Genomic DNA, 16850 nt, shown 5'->3' on the forward strand with positions numbered 1-16850 from the left:
ATGTATTGGTACATGCATGCATTGGTACATGCATGCATTGGTACATGCATGCATTGGTACATGCATGCATTGGTACATGCATGCATTGGTACATGCATGCATTGGTACATGCATGCATTGGTACATGCATGCATTGGTACATGCATGATTGGTACATGCATGTATTGGTACATGCATGTATTGGTACATGCATGTATTGGTACATGCATGCATTGGTACATGCATGTATTGGTACATGCATGTATTGGTACATGCATGTATTGGTACATGCATGTATTGGTACATGCATGCATTGGTACATGCATGCATTGGTACATGCATGCATGTACCAATGCATGCATTGGTACATGCATGCATTGGTACATGCATGCATTGGTACATGCATTGGTACATGCATGCATTGGTACATGCATTGGTACATGCATTGGTACATGCATGCATTGGTACATGCATTGGTACATGCATTGGTACATGCATTGGTACATGCATGCATTGGTACATGCATGCATTGGTACATGCATGTATTGGTACATGCATGCATTGGTACATGCATGTATTGGTACATGCATGCATTGGTACATGCATGCATTGGTACATGCATGCATTGGTACATGCATTGGTACATGCATGCATTGGTACATGCATGCATTGGTACATGCATGTATTGGTACATGCATGCATTGGTACATGCATGTATTGGTACATGCATGCATTGGTACATGCATGCATTGGTACATGCATGCATTGGTACATGCATTGGTACATGCATTGCATTGGTACATGCATGCATTGGTACATGCATGCATTGGTACATGCATGCATTGGTACATGCATGTATTGGTACATGCATGCATGCAACAAAGCCTTCTCTGTGTGTTTCGTGCAGTTGTGTAGTTCGCATATATAAACCTTAGACTTAGGTCAATGTACAGTACTTACTCCTGACTAGGTCACAAAACCATTGACTTGCCTAAAAAAATGCCTATTTTGCCCTAAGTCACACTCTACTTTTACTAAAAGGTTGCGGGATCACCATCATCCTTTTTAAAGTAGGAACCCCTTTTGGTGTTTTAAGCATTGTGTTATTCTTCATCTATTGAAAAAATCGCGAAAACGTGGCGCAAATCCTCACGGTGAACGTTTTGAACTCGTATCTTTGCTTCTGGGGGGGGGGGGGGTCCCTGAAACAACATGTTTTTCAGATGGGGGTTGGTTTGCCCAATTCCATATCATTTTGAGGCTCCTTGACATGAAATAGTTTGAGAACCATTGTAGAAACTGTAGAAACATTGTTTCTTTTCAGAAAACTTATTTAGAAGCCCTTTTCTTTTTAGAATCGGCCTCAGGTCTAAATGGCACCACTTTCAGCCCGTTGAATTGGCACACACACACACCACACACACACACACACACACACACACACACACCCACACACCACTGCCGCTGCAAGAGTGTGCAGTAATCATTATTTCATCTCCTCTCGTTTATGTAACCGTACTTTTGCCTCTCTCTCAAACTCATTTGTCGCTCGTACATTACTGTGTTTGTGCTCGCAGCCTTTCGTAATTTAATAATCTACACCCAGAATAGGATTAGTTTGTCCCCCTTTTTTTAGCCAGTGGTCTAAAGTAACTAAAGTACAATGTTGAGGTATATTTTACTTCATTACTTGTTTTTTTAAACTTACTTTTACATCTGCTCCACTACATCTGAGGAAAATATTATACTTTTATTCCACTACAATTATTGTGAGGAAAACAAAGTCACATGGAATCTGAAAAATAAGTCTTCCTTCCCTGAAGAAGACCTCACAGGTCGAAACGTTGGTTTCTGTCAAATAAAGGCCCTTCATCGTGGCTACGAGTGTGCAGCCTTTTTCTGCTTTTTCATGTTCAGGCCTTTAAGCACCTCCTCAATTCTGCTTTGTTTTACAACTCCGACTTGAGACACAGTTACGGTTTGAAACTTGATTGAAATCAGATTCTTTATTATACGATTATACGTCTCAGTCTGAACGTTTCCAATCACCCACGTCACATTATCTTGACTGTCCAAAACGTCACTTGCAAGCGAAGACCCAAGCGAAGACCCAAGCGAAGCGCCCTGCACTGACGTCATTAGAGGAGCGCGATAATTGATCTTTGATCCACGAGTGCGAAGTGGGGTACTACACCGGGGTTTACACCGTGAGCAAGCAATTTTGGGACAGTGGTAGCAAAAAACTCCCCCCCCCCCCCCACCCCCCCCCCCCCTTAACTGGAGGAAACGTCAATGTGTATGAGTCGGTCCTGAAGATCAGATTTGAGAAATAAATCTGGATATGACTGCGTTCTAAAAACAGGGCCCGACAACTGCACCTCTCTCGACCCCGTGTGCATCCTGCACGCGTTGCGTTTGCAGAGAAACGTGACTCAACTGCCGACTATTTGGAGGAGCAGGCTATATATGCTAATGAGCAGGTGAACCCAATATAATCAGTGTATAGGTTTACACCAGTGGGTTCTCAACCAGTGGTCCGCGGACCACCAGTGGTCCTTGAGGCGGTTCCGAGGTGGTCCCCAGCTACTGTAAATGATGGAGAGTTGGTAACCTAATGGACCCTTATAGATATTGAACTGTTTAGAGTATAAAATGAAACCAAATGGACCGCAAGAGTTAAATATTTGTTAAACATCTGCATGACTGAAGAAATTAGAGAATGTAGAATTCCGTTTGAGAAGCACTGGTGTTGTAAACGTACACTGACTTGATTGCGTTCACCTGCTCATTTACCTGCTCATTAACACCTATTAGCCTGCTCCTCCAAACAGTCACTAGCTTAAGTGGTTCGTGCATCTGGTTAGGATGCCTCTCGGGCGCCTCCCTAGGGAGGTCCTAGGGAGGTCCTCGACTGTGACGCTCTATAGCGGCTTGTGACATCTGTTGGTGAATGTCGGTCCTGTGGCCTCTCTGACCTGCTTATAGCCAGGCGTTTATTACGGCCCATGCGTAAGATCCGTTGCCTTAGCCACAAGCTGGCCTTGCGTGCTCTGGGTCAGTGGCCCTGCTAAAGTACTCTGATTGATTGATTCATTGATTGATTGATTGGACACTGTCCGACAGCAGTGGCTCAGCGGTAGAGTGGCCGGTAGAACGTGCCCCGATAGGGGGAAAACCGCGAGGTTTCCAGTTCGATCCCGGGCTCCCCCCAGAGTTGGTGTCGAAGTGTCCTTGAGCAAGACTCTGAACCCCTAATCGCTCCTCATGTGCAGGTCGGTGCCTCGCATGGCTTCCTTTGCCTATAAAATGTACCCTTTACTATTGATCGATCGATTGATTCATTGAACGGGTCCGTTTGGTTTAATTTTACGCTCTGAAGAGTTAAGTCAAACTCTCCATCATTTAGCATGGGGGGGGACCACCTGGAATCCACCTCAAGGTCCACCGGTGGTCCCCGGACCACTGGTTGAAAACCACTGACCCAACGGTAGTATTTAAAACCCAGAATAAGTGACGGTGACTCACGAGGGAGCGGAGCCAGTAATGTGTCCGGTGACTTCATCATCATCATCATCATCATCATCATCCGTGCGATCCTGTCCACATCCAGGATTAGACTGAATTAGAAAATGGACACGTACACGGTCGTACGTACGTACGTACGTACGTGTGTACGTGTGTGTGTGGCCTCGGCGGGGATTAACCCATTCTGACCGGGAACCCGTTTTGGTGTCAGCATTATGTTATGCTTTAGCTATTGAAAAATAGCAGATCTACAAGCTCATAGCGCGCCACCGAGTGGCGCGCTACGAGCTTGTAGGTCTGCTATTTTTGAAAAATCGAAGAACGACTGTGACATTTTTTAGAATCTGATCTCGGGTCAGAATGGGTTAATCAGACCAGTGTGTGTCCAGTGGAAACCTCGTATGAATCTGATCTCAGGTCAGAATGGGTTAACTTTCGAGTGGGGTCACTCGCGGTGATTTCTTGTCACTATGCAATTAGCGATTGTCACCGATGGCGTCTCAGGGAAGGAGGCTGACGATGGGCGGCACGTTTCGGTATTTTGCACGGGGGGTGGTGGGGAGGGGGGAGGGGAGGGAGGGGTGGTAGGGAGGGGAGGGGAGGGGGGGGGGGAGGGGGAGGGGAGGGTGGGGGGGTGGGTGGGGTTGGATCTAGGCCGGTTAGAGCCGAGAGAGAGCCAAGGGTCGCTGGGGATCATACTCACTCTCTTCCCCACAGTTATGTGCACCTTGCACGCGCGCGCACGCACACACACACGCACACACACACACACGCAGTTGGTGTCAAAGAGTGTGTGTCATACACACGCATAGTATCGCATACACACGTAAATATACACATAAACACGCACAGCGCCTTAGTCAGCAGTCTGTAAAGGCTGCTGCTTGTACGGTACTTGCCTTGGTGCCAAAGTTTTTCGCATACATTTTCCAAGTTAATATGTGTGTCCACAATATAAGATCAATTTGATTATTTTTTATTTTATTTGCAGGGCCTGATCGTTTGAGGTCACATCAAAGGCGAATTAAAGCAACAATCCGAACCTGTGTGTGTGTGTGTGTGTGTGTGTGTGTGTGTGTGTGTGTGTGTGTGTGTGTGTGTGTGTGCAATGTCTGACAAAGAAAGCATTGGCTAAAAAGGCGGTACATTTTATATCCTTTGAATCTGTCGCGTTATAACACATCATGTACCCATTTAGTGCTATAGTTTCCACTTGTGTTTTATTTATAATTCTCCGTATCCCCAGTAGTCATGGAAGGATAGCTCGTTTTAAAGTGCACTCTTCTAAAAATGTGCCATTTTTTCAAATAGTGCCGTGCACGTCATAATAATTCAATAACACAGACAGCAGCCACTTGTGAAATGAATATCATTGTGATGTCGGCACATATTTAGCTGCTGCAGACACTGTGTCCCCAACTTATCCCATTGTTTTATCCCATTTTGGCCGGGAACCCCTTTTGTGTGTTTTGAACATTATGTTATAATTTAGCTATTGAGAAAATAGCAGATCTACAAGCTCATAGCGCGCCACCCGTGGCGCGACTACTGAGCTTGTAGATCTGCTATAAAAAAAAAAAATGAGCACCACTAATACAGAATTTAGAAGGTTTTTATTTTTATTTTGACGTCGGGGCCTGAATGGGTTATAGCCCCTGCTTCCAGCCCCCCAGATCTCAGTCTTCATCCCTGTTCACCCACAACAATGAAGCAGCTGTGTCTTCATTAAGGACATATCCGCTCATAGCCGTTTACGACCGCCCCTTTTTATCCCATTCTGACCGGGAACCCATGTTGGTGTTAGCATCACGTTATGCTTTAGCTATTGAAAAATAGCAGATCTACAAGCTCATAGCGCGCCACCGAGTGGCGCGCTACGAGCTTGTAGGTCTGCTATTTTAGAAAAATCGAAGTGAGACTGACATTTTTAGAATCTGATCTCAGGTCAGAATGGGTTAATCAGACCCAGTGTGTGTCCGGTGGAAACCTCGTATGAATCTGATCTCAGGTCAGAATGGGTTAAACATCAATCCATTGTCGTCGGGTCCAGAAACCTCTTATCTCCATATGTGTAAATTGGACGCCCCGACAAAAGCACCAAAAGTAGAAACACGACGCGTTTTTTCGAGCTTGTAGATCTGATACTTTTCTTTTTTGCGGCTTACGCCTTTTATTGGTTTTTTTTGGGAAGGGACAGACAGTAGGCTGACAGGAAACGGGAGAGAGAGATGGGGGGGGGGGGGGGAGACATGCAGTAAAGGCCGTGTCGGGCTCGGGAGTCGAACCCGCGGCACACTGCGACTGGATTACCAGTCATGGTGCCCAGACGGTTACGCCACCACCTGGGCAGATCTGCTACTTTTAATGCTTTTGAATTTGAATCCTGAGAAGTTACCGTTTTGGACTCGTTTTGTTGACTTTGTAGACTAAAACTAGGGCGGAGAATGTTCATTGACTACCTCGTTTCACCCTAACCCAATAAAAACTAAGCTATGATTAAAACTAACGGTAAATATATTAACAATTTCGTCTAGAAAAACTAGACTAAAATGTCTAAATGGAGGGACGAGTGGAGAGAAGAGATCCAGTAGAACTAAAAGACAATTTTAGTCATTGTATATTTTGACTACACTCGGGTGTTGCACTCTGGGGAAAAAAAAGCAGATCTACAAGCTCACAACGTGTGACGCTGCAAAGCATTGTAAGCTTGTAGATCGGCTATTCTCAGCACGTAGCCAAATTCGGACATCACGACGACAAAAGGGCCCCCCCCCCCAAAATACATTTGTGGTCGACTAAATCAACTGTAGATTGAAAACTAGACTAAAGCATTTTCAGACGACTAGAATAGGACTTAAACTAAAACTAAAAATGTCATTCAAAAGACGTCAGAAAGAATCAACTCATGAGGTTTCCACCCGACGAAGACGAGTTGTCAACAGGCTCGGGCTGTTGCCGTGCAGGTTCAGCAGAGGCTCTGGTTTATTTGGAGCCCGTGTTGCAGGGATGAAGCTGACAGGCTTTTACTGGCACCTCTCACTCACTGTCTCGGCCTAATCCACTGCAAGGCTAGAGAGCCTAGTCTATTTTGGAAGGCTGTGTGTGTGTGTGTGTGTGTGTGTGTGTGTGTGTGTGTGTGTGTGTGTGTGTGTGTGTGTGTGTGTGTGTGTGTGTGTGTGTGTGTGTGTGTGTGTGTGTGTGTGTGTGTGTGTGTGTGTGTGTGTGTGTGTGTGTGTGTGTGTGTGTGTGTGTGTGTGTGTGTGTGTGTGTGTGTGTGTGTGTGTGTGTGTGTGTGTGTGTGTGTGTGTGTGTGTGTGTGTGTGTGTGTGTGTGTGTGTGTGTGTGTGTGTGTGTGTGTGTGTGTGTGTGTGTGTGTGTGTGTGTGTGTGTGTGTGTGTGCGTGTGTGCACGCGCACGCGCACGCGCGGCGCAGCCATGCATGGCATGCGTGCGTGTCATCACAACAAGACCGTGTCTGTGATTGGATTGGGACTTCTGTTTCTCTCTATGAGCCCTCTGCGTTGTCTAACCCATTCTGACCTGAGATCAGATTCATACGAGGTTTCCACTGTGGACACACACTGGTCTGATTAATCCATTCTGACCTGAGATCAGATTCTAGAAAAATGTCAGTCGTTCTTCGATTTTTCAAAAATAGCAGACCTACAAGCTCATAGCGCGCCACTCGGTGGCGCGCTATGAGCTTGTAGATCTGCTATTTTTCAATAGCTAAAGCATAACATGATGCTGACACCAAAACGGGTTCCCGGTCAGAATTGGCTAATGAAATGTTCATTTTATTAGCTGACAAAGTCTTCTAATTTGAAAAATAGATCGGCTATTTTCAAACGGACGAAATGTATACACTATACAAAGTAACTACAGTAGTAACTAAAGTTATCAAATAAGTGTAGTGGCGTAAAAGTAGAATATTTTCCTCTGAGATGTAGTGGAGTAGAAGTAAAGGTATTGCAAATTGTAAAAAAGTAAAACATGTAAAAAAACTAAGTCTAAATTGTATTTAAGCACAGTACTTAAACCATTAAGACCCGATAACAGATTCTATAAATTATTCTAACATCTGAAAAAACTGTTTCTATATTAGTGGTGCTCAAACCTTTTCATGTCAAGGAATTATATCTATTTGGCCGCCGACCCCAATCTGAAAATATGTTGTTCCAGTTTTTTTCAAAAATAGCAGATCTACAAGCTCAAAAAGCGCTGCACAGCGACGCATTTTGAGCTTGTAGATCGGCTATTTTTGCTACGACAGTATGCGATGTGGCCCTCTGGAGTGAGAGTGGAAATATAGTGGCCCTCTCTCCATCGTCAAAGTTGCCCACCGCCCCCTGAGCTAAACTATAACATAACGCTTGCCTTAAAACATGTAGTTAAAGTTACTTTACAGCATGTATTGCATCTTGTGACTTACTGTAGTTTGTGTGCTGATGCCTCTACCTGGGAAATAAACCCATTTAGCGCCATCGCTGTGAGCTGCTTGTATCGGCCATACATTTTCTGTATGCCACACAGCGAGCGATCGTCGATTTTATAAATCAAGCATTGGGGAGAGCAAGGAGGTATTTCAATGCACCCCCTTATAGGACAGTGGTTTTTAACCCTTTTCATATCAACGCCTCGTTATTTTTTTATTCTGCATTTGAGCCACGGCACGGACCACCATCTGATTGCTAGTTTTTGGTCCGAGAGGCTAAAATCTCAAGACTATTTTGTTATCGCTGGATAAGGTTTTGTCCACAATGCTCCACGCTGTATTGATGTTGGTACCACAGGAGAAGATAACAGGCGGCAATGTCAATTAAGTAATGCAGGTGTTTAGCAATAACGTACGCCAGTCCATATGGTTTCATTCTACGCTCTCGAGAGTTAAAGATCTATCAGGGTCCATTTGGTCATCATTTAGCTGCCTGGAGACCACCTGGAACCTCCCTCAGGGACCACTGGTTGGAAACCAATCCCAGCGTGATGAGGTCCGTTTGCCCCCGGCTGGCAGTTGAGAATTGACAACATGCTGTTCCCTCCCTGGAACAACCTGTTCCTCTCCCTGGAGTCTCCCTCCTGTGTGTCCTCTTACACTTAGATTAGACTGCCAGGATATTGATTTCAAAATACGACTGTTGGTCTAATAGCCCATTAATTAAAAAAACAAAACCCCTTCTAAATCAATAGCTCTCACACTGCATTAATTTAAAAATATAATAAAGCCTTCTAAATCAATAGCTCTCACACTGCATTAATTGAAAAATAAAATAAAGCCTTTCTAAATCAATAGCTCTCACACTCCATTAAGAGCTGATGTACAAGCTCGCAGCGTGTGAGCCTTGCACTGCATTTCTGTCAACGCTAAATCGTTTTAAAGCTTTGAATGGTTCAGGACAGAAATACATGTCTGATCTTGTACAATACCATGAACCATTCTAGACCTCTCGGGTCATATCATGAACCATTCTAGACCTCTCAGGTCGTCTGTGAAAGCTCTGCTTTCTGTCCCTAAAACCAGAGATGGAGTAAACCGGAACCAACTCCCAGAAAGCTGCATAATGTAGGTCTGTCTGGCTCCGTTTGGGGTGGGCTGATGCCAAAAAAATAATAATAAATAAATAGCTTCCCCGGGGCAAATTAGAATTTCATTTTGGACGTGATTTCATTATCCTGTGATGGTTTTCGAAGGGGGCATTTCAGGGAGACATTTCACCAAAGGTTTTACAGTATGAAGCCAATGTTCGCTAACTTCTATTGATTGCTCAGTAGTTGGAGCTGCTCTGAGCGGTTTCTGAATGGCGGTGCAGCATATTGAACTGGAAAGCAAATCCAATCGTGTCGCTGCAGGCAATAACAACAACAACCAGCACACCGTATATCAGTAACGTCCCCTCAGTGGTGTTAAAGCAGTGCTTCTCAAACCAGCACACCGTATATCAGTAACGTCCCCTCAGTGGTGTAAAGCAGTGCTTCTCAACCAGCACACCGTACATCAGTAACGTCCCCTCAGTGGTGTTAAAGCAGTGCTTCTCAAACAGCACACCGTATATCAGTAACGTCCCCTCAGTGGTGTAAAGCAGTGCTTCTCAACCAGCACACCGTACATCAGTAACGTCCCCTCAGTGGTGTTAAAGCAGTGCTTCTCAAACAGCACACCGTACATCAGTAACGTCCCCTCAGTGGTGTTAAAGCAGTGCTTCTCAAACAGCACACCGTACATCAGTAACGTCCCCTCAGTGGTGTTAAAGCAGTGCTTCTCAAACAGCACACCGTATATCAGTAACGTCCCCTCAGTGGTGTTAAAGCAGTGCTTCTCAAACAGCACACCGTATATCAGTAACGTCCCCTCAGTGGTGTAAAGCAGTGCTTAACCAGCACACCGTATATCAGTAACGTCCCCTCAGTGGTGTAAAGCAGTGCTTCTCAAACAGCACACCGTATATCAGTAACGTCCCCTCAGTGGTGTAAAGCAGTGCTTCTCAAACCAGCACACCGTATATCAGTAACGTCCCCTCAGTGGTGTAAAGCAGTGCTTCTCAAACAGCACACCGTATATCAGTAACGTCCCCTCAGTGGTGTAAAGCAGTGCTTCTCAAACCAGCACACCGTATATCAGTAACGTCCCCTCAGTGGTGTAATGCAGTGCTTCTCAAACCTTTCCCATGTCAAGGAGCCCTAAATTTACATTTATTACCCTGGGGGCCCCCATTTGAAAAGGTATGCGCCAGGGACCCCCATAAGAGGAGATTTATGCGCCAGGGACCCCCATAAGAGAAGATTTATTGTATTACGGTTCTATTCTAGCAGTGATTCTCAATCATTTTCATTTCAAGCACCCCCTTGTTTGAGACATGCATTGAGCTAGTACGGACCCCCCATTTAATGGCATTTCTATCTCTGGGACCCCAAATTTATATCATATACAATTAATTAATTAATTGATTAATTTAACTGAGTGTGTACAAGTGTGTACAAATGGACCTGTTATTAAGGTCCATTTGTACACTCTGGGTTACAGACCCATGAGGGTCCATTTGGTTCCCAACTATCATTTAGGTGGGGGGACCCCCTGAAACTCCCTCAAGTACCCCTGGGGGTCCCCAAGAACCCCCACTTTGGGAACCGTGGGTGTACAGAAACCTAGTACATTTACTAAAGTACTGTGCTTAAGTACAGTTTTGAGGTATTTATTTTTTACAGAACATACATTGACCACCGTAGGGATATTAGGGACGGCCTCGCATAGCCAGACAACTATTCCACAATCTCCGAAGCAGTGTTGAAGGGATATTTATGTCATTTTATCGTCTACTCAGGCTTTTGTGAAAACCCCAAGGATAGTTTTTTTAAGTTGCTTGATTCAGTATTTAGATATTTGATATTCATTGTATCAGACACGGCCCCCCCTTTCCTATACAAACCCATTCTATAACAATAATGTTAGATACATTGAATCTTTTTTCATTTATTTTTAATATTTTTCGGAGTAATCAAGTAATTAATTAAAGAGTTTTTTTTTACTATTTTTCTAAAATGTTTCAAAAATAGCAGATCTCAAAGCTCACAGCGCGTCACTTCTTGCCGCTCTGCAAGCTTGTACATCTGCACTTTTTTTTAAAGATTTTCCAACAAGTGCATACGTGGGCCCATGTCCAGAATAGTTTGCTACTACTACTGCTATTACTACTACTGTAAGGCTATAGTATTTTACACAGGCTGTTGATCCAAACCCAATGTGACACTATGTGCATTAAGCGTCTGCTAAATGCCTAAATTGTAAATTGTAAGTCTAAACAGTTATTGTGTGTGTGTGTGTGTGTGTGTGTGTGTGTGTGTGTGTGCGCGCGCGTAGGTGCGTGCGTCTGGATTAAGCCCTATTTCGGGTGAGAGGGGGCGACGGGGGGAACGAGGTTGGTCCACAGCACCCAGCAACAGGGCTGCTCCTGACAGTTCCTCTCTCTCTCTCTCTCTCTCTCTCTCTCTCTCGCTCTCTCTGGTGGCTGATTGTTATTGGTGAGGCTCCCCCCCTGCCCTTCCCCCCCCCCCCCCCCCCCCCCGCCCCAGGGGGGAGGGTGTCAGTGGTTATAAAAAGGAACGGCCATGCTGAGGGGGCACATAGTAAACATTCACGTTTCACTAGCCAAGAACTGAGAGGACTTTTTATACTGAAAGCAGACCTCACAGAGTAGACAACTGAGTCTTATACTCCACTGAAAGCAGACCTCACAGAGTAGACAACTGGGTCTTATACTCCACTGAAAGCAGACCTCACAGAGTAGACAACTGAGTCTTATACTCCACTGGAAGCAGACCTCACAGAGTAGACAACTGGGTCTTATACTCCACTGAAAGCAGACCTCACAGAGTAGACAACTGAGTCTTATACTCCACTGAAAGCAGACCTCACAGAGTAGACAACTGGGTCTTATACTCCACTGAAAGCAGACCTCACAGAGTAGACAACTGAGTCTTATACTCCACTGAAAGCAGACCTCACAGAGTAGACAACTGAGTCTTATACTCTACTGAAAGCAGACCTCACAGAGTAGACAACTGCCCCAACAAACAAACATGACTACCTTCGTCTCGGTGAGTTGTTCCATCATATTTTTATGCTCTTTGAATACTGAATATTAGTCAGAAATAGGAACGGCACGTGGTACGTTAATAATGCAGTGTCCCATTACTAAGACCTGATGAGGTTGATTCTACGAATGCCTTCTAAAACCTGTGGTTCTTCTCACACAAAAATAAGATGAATAAAAAATAGCAGATGTACGAGCTCGCGGAGTGACCTGCCGTTTGAGTATTCTTTGCATATATGTTGATGCCAATGCTTTCGTACTTTACTGTAAAAGTTTGAATGCAGGCCTTTCACTGTGTGTGTGTGTGTGTGTGTGTGTGTGTGTGTGTGTGTGTGTGAGAGAGACTGTGAAGCAACAGCTTGTTCTGTAGTTTGTTGTCTAAGTCCAGGTGGCTTCAGTTTAATTGTGGGTTTGTTTCTTTCAGCACCTATTGATTATTGATTGACTGTATTGATCGGGGCCATATGACGGCGTGTGTCGTTGGCACACTGTGACCGAGTTGTCATTGTTTGTTGATCATTTCTCACTTTGTCATCAGACGATTATTTAGGTCCTTGGGATGCCAGGTGTCTTTTTGTTGATTCAAGACAATTAACATGCGTGCATATTATTATTATATCACATCATTCAGGTTTCAAATTCAAAAGTAGCAGCACCAGACGGAGACGATATGCTCTTAATATAAGCTTTCACCCGTCGGGTGTTTGGCAGGTTTTAACCCATTCTGGGCGGGAACCCCTTTTGGTGTTAGCATTACATTATGCTTTATAGCAGATCTACAAGCTCATAGCGCGCCACCGAGTGGCGCGCTATGAGCTTGTAGGTCTGCTATTTTTGAAAAATCGAAGAACGACTGACATTTTTAGAATCTGATCTCAGGTCAGAATGGGGTTAATCAGACCAGTGTGTGTCCAGTGGAAACCTCGTATGAATCTGATCTCAGGTCAGAATGGGTTAAACATGCAATGTATCGTCCAGTTGTTTCCGTTTCCAACCCGGGCATCATGTCGTCATCGGCAACACAAATCTTGCCTCAAATAATTCAGGAAAATGGCAGTCTACACGCTCATAAGATGTCGCACCTATTGCTTATAAAGAGCTTGTAGATTGGCTATGTTTTGCTACGCGCGTTTTTGAAAATGTTTGGAAATATAAAATGGGTGCTTAAAGTGCTTAAGAAAAAAAAAAAAAAAAAAGTTTTGTCAGCTGGTGCATGAAAGTAAAATGCAAAAAAAAACGATCCGTAGCTGACAAAACCGTCAACGTATTTCTGTTGATGAAGAAAAAAAAGGCAGTAACTTTGACGGGTAAAAAGTTGCACAGCAACAGACGGTACCGCCAGGCCCTCCTGTGATAGGCTCGGTGTCATCGACGGCCGGCCCGCATCATCACCATGCCCTCCTGTGATAGGCTCGGTGTCATCGACGGCCGGCCCACATCATCACCATGCCCTCCTGTGATAGGCTCGGTGTCATCGACGGCCGGCCCGCATCATCACCATGCCCTCCTGTGATAGGCTCGGTGTCATCGACGGCCGGCCCGCATCATCACCATGCCCTCCTGTGATAGGCTCGGTGTCATCGACGGCCGGCCCACATCATCACCATGCCCTCCTGTGATAGGCTCGGTGTCATCGACGGCCGGCCCGCATCATCACCATGCCCTCCTGTGATAGGCTCGGTGTCATCGACGGCCGGCCCGCATCATCACCATGCCCTCCTGTGATAGGCTCGGTGTCATCGACGGCCGGCCCGCATCATCACCATGCCCTCCTGTGATAGGCTCGGTGTCATCGACGGCCGGCCCACATCATCACCATGCCCTCCTGTGATAGGCTCGGTGTCATCGACGGCCGGCCCGCATCATCACCATGCCCTCCTGTGATAGGCTCGGTGTCATCGACGGCCGGCCCACATCATCACCATGCCATCCAGATACTTGCAACGATGTCTTTGGCAATTCCTGCTGACGGCTACATGTCGAAGATAGGATCAACATGGCTTCACCTGTCATTCCCTCTCTGTCCCACCTCGATCTTAAGGAAGAAGCCAGAGGCTTTGTGAGGTCATTTTCACACTGAAAGCGAGGGAAAAGGTTGCTCCAAAGAGCCTCCAGAAGTCTCCACCTCTGCTGAGAGAGAGGAGTAGATTACATCCTGTTCTGAAGGGAGTTAAAGCAGGATCAACAGATCTCTGCTGAGAGAGAGGAATAGATTACATCCTGTACTGAAGGGAGTTAAAGCAGGATCAACAGATCTCTGAGAGAGAGGAATAGATTACATCCTGTTCTGAAGGGAGTTAAAGCAGGATCAACAGATCTCTGCTGAGAGAGAGGAATAGATTACATCCTGTACTGAAGGGAGTTAAAGCAGGATCAACAGATCTCTGCTGAGAGAGAGGAATAGATTACATCCTGTACTGAAGGGAGTTAAAGCAGGATCAACAGATCTCTGCTGAGAGAGAGGAATAGATTACATCCTGTACTGAAGGGAGTTAAAGCAGGATCAACAGATCTCTTTATCAATCTGTTCTCCCCGTGGAGCTCGTTAGATCTGCTACTATGGCTACTTTGGTGCGACGCTGTAGCAGGGTGTTCAAATATGGTGATAAGAGTTTTATACCCGACAGCAACACATTTCTACTTTTTGAATACTTTCAGAAGCAAGTATACTCCAGTGCTAAATACAAGTTTGACAGAGCAAATTGTCACTTGCAGTGGAATGATATTCCAGGAGTGTCTACTCTATACTATGGCTCAAGTACTGCGGTTGAGTACTGAGTAGTGAGACAGCTATAGAGCACTGAGGGTTTTGGTCAACTTTGAGAGACAGTCCTGACCTCTCATGCGAGGCCTTTGCCTCACCCAGGGCATAAGAGACCGGCTCATTTCAGACCCTCTCTGCCCCACCACACCGCGGGGGGGGGCACAGCCCAGCCCTCGCCCCAGGGGCCACACCGCGGGGGGCCACAGCCCAGCCCTCTTCGCGTCTCGTCCTCTTTAAACAGTCCTTGGCTGGGACCTGGGGATGGCGTTGCATGCTGGGACCTGGTGATGGCGTTGCATGTCTGGGACCTGGTGATGGCGTTGCATGTCTGGAATGATAAACAGAAATACTCTGAATGGCATAAAGGCTTAGTGGTGATCGCTGCTTCCGCTGAGCCATGTGTTTGGGTGAAGTGCTTTGGATACTCCTGTCTTAACACTTTGACTGCCGATGACCAGTCGCGACGTGTCATGTGTGCCATGACTAATGCACTGCTGTGCTATTTGTATTTATTAGTTGTTGTTGTTTTGTCTCTTAGTTATTTCTTAATTATTTTACGTTTTTTTTTGTGCATTGCTATATACTGTATATTATCGTCTCTCTGCCTTGTGGAAACCTCCATTATGTCAAAAACTCGGAATCCCAATTCAAAAGTAGCAGATCTACAAGCTCTAAACGTGTCGCTCTGAGCCGCATATGGAGCTTGTGCATCTGCTATTTTAGATGCTTTTGAGTGAAGCCGTCGTGTGATCAAGTTTGAACGTAGAGATGAGAGGCTTCTGCCCAACAGTGTTGTATTGTTACACATTATGTAACAATACAAATATTGATCCCGTTGAAGTGACACTTAAACACTTAAACCCCATTTGTCCCACGACAAATAGTGAAAACATCCCGTAGCGTATCCCATTGCCTTGTAGATACTGTATGCTATTTTTGCTATTTTCTTCAACAGTTCTTTTTCAACATTTGTAAAGGTTTGGAAAGTTTTCGCCTACAGTAACCCAAACAGTATGTACAGTACAGTACAGTATGCCCAAACTATACAAACCAACGAAGCCAGATGGAACGTAGTTATATACAGTAGCTTACCACAAAGAAATCAGAAACGGTGCGAAATGATCAACAAACAATGACAAAACTCGGTCACACAGTGTGCCAATGACGTCGTATGGCCAGATCAATACAGTCGATCAATAATCAATAGGTGTGCTTTATTGTCATCGTACTAGAGAACAAACAAATTAGCATTTTGGTGAGTGATTTGAATGCAAATTCAAAGGTTTTTTTCTTTTAAGGGAAAAATATTGTGTCTCTAAAAACTCGACATGAGAAGAAAAAGATCACACCCGTGTGAACTGAGTGGTGCAACTCCCCTCTCTCTCTCCCCCCTCCTCTCTCTCTCTCTCTCTCTCTCTCTCTCATTAGCAGGCAACAGTCTGTCAGCACTGTCTCTCTCTCTCCCTCTCTCTCTCTCTCTCTCTCTCTCTCTCTCTCTCTCTCTTTCTGCATGGCACAACAGCGCCCCTACTGGTACTCATACTGGTGCTCATTAACACACTCATACATACATGAACACATACTTAGGTATGCGGTCTAGCTTAACATGGACTCAGGGGGGTGGACGCCTCTGCCTTGCATAGTCCCCAGTGAATAGGCATTTTGCCCTTCACTGGTAACCTTATTTTGGATTTGTTTTAAATATATGAAGGTTTTGTGGGCTGGGCTTTTTATTAAAAAGCCCCCCCTTTTTAAATACTACACACATACATACATACATACCTACATACATACATTTCAGACGTTTTAGCAGTTTTTAAGGACCCACTTTTAGGCCAGTGCACCAGAGCAAGCTCTTGCCTTTTTTAAACCCCACCCATTTTAACCAAATACATACATACATAGGTGAACACGGACATTGCTGGTTGTAGGAGTGGTTGCACCACTCAAAAAAAACAAAGAAAAGAAACCCCAGGCATCTTTCCCAGTATAGG

At 45.1% G+C, this 16850-nt stretch overlaps 1 protein-coding gene across 1 annotated transcript in view; it reads left to right on the forward strand.

Annotated features, from left to right (window-relative positions):
• rmp24 (ribonuclease MRP subunit p24) overlaps positions 1 to 16850 on the forward strand; it is a 51306-nt gene that overhangs the window by 31210 nt on the left and 3246 nt on the right. The gene's annotated exons all lie outside the window — the stretch shown is intronic.

This window comes from Protomyctophum bolini (genome assembly GCF_963924005.1).
Source record: "Protomyctophum bolini genome assembly, chromosome: 17".
Taxonomy (NCBI): Eukaryota; Metazoa; Chordata; class Actinopteri; order Myctophiformes; family Myctophidae; genus Protomyctophum; species Protomyctophum bolini.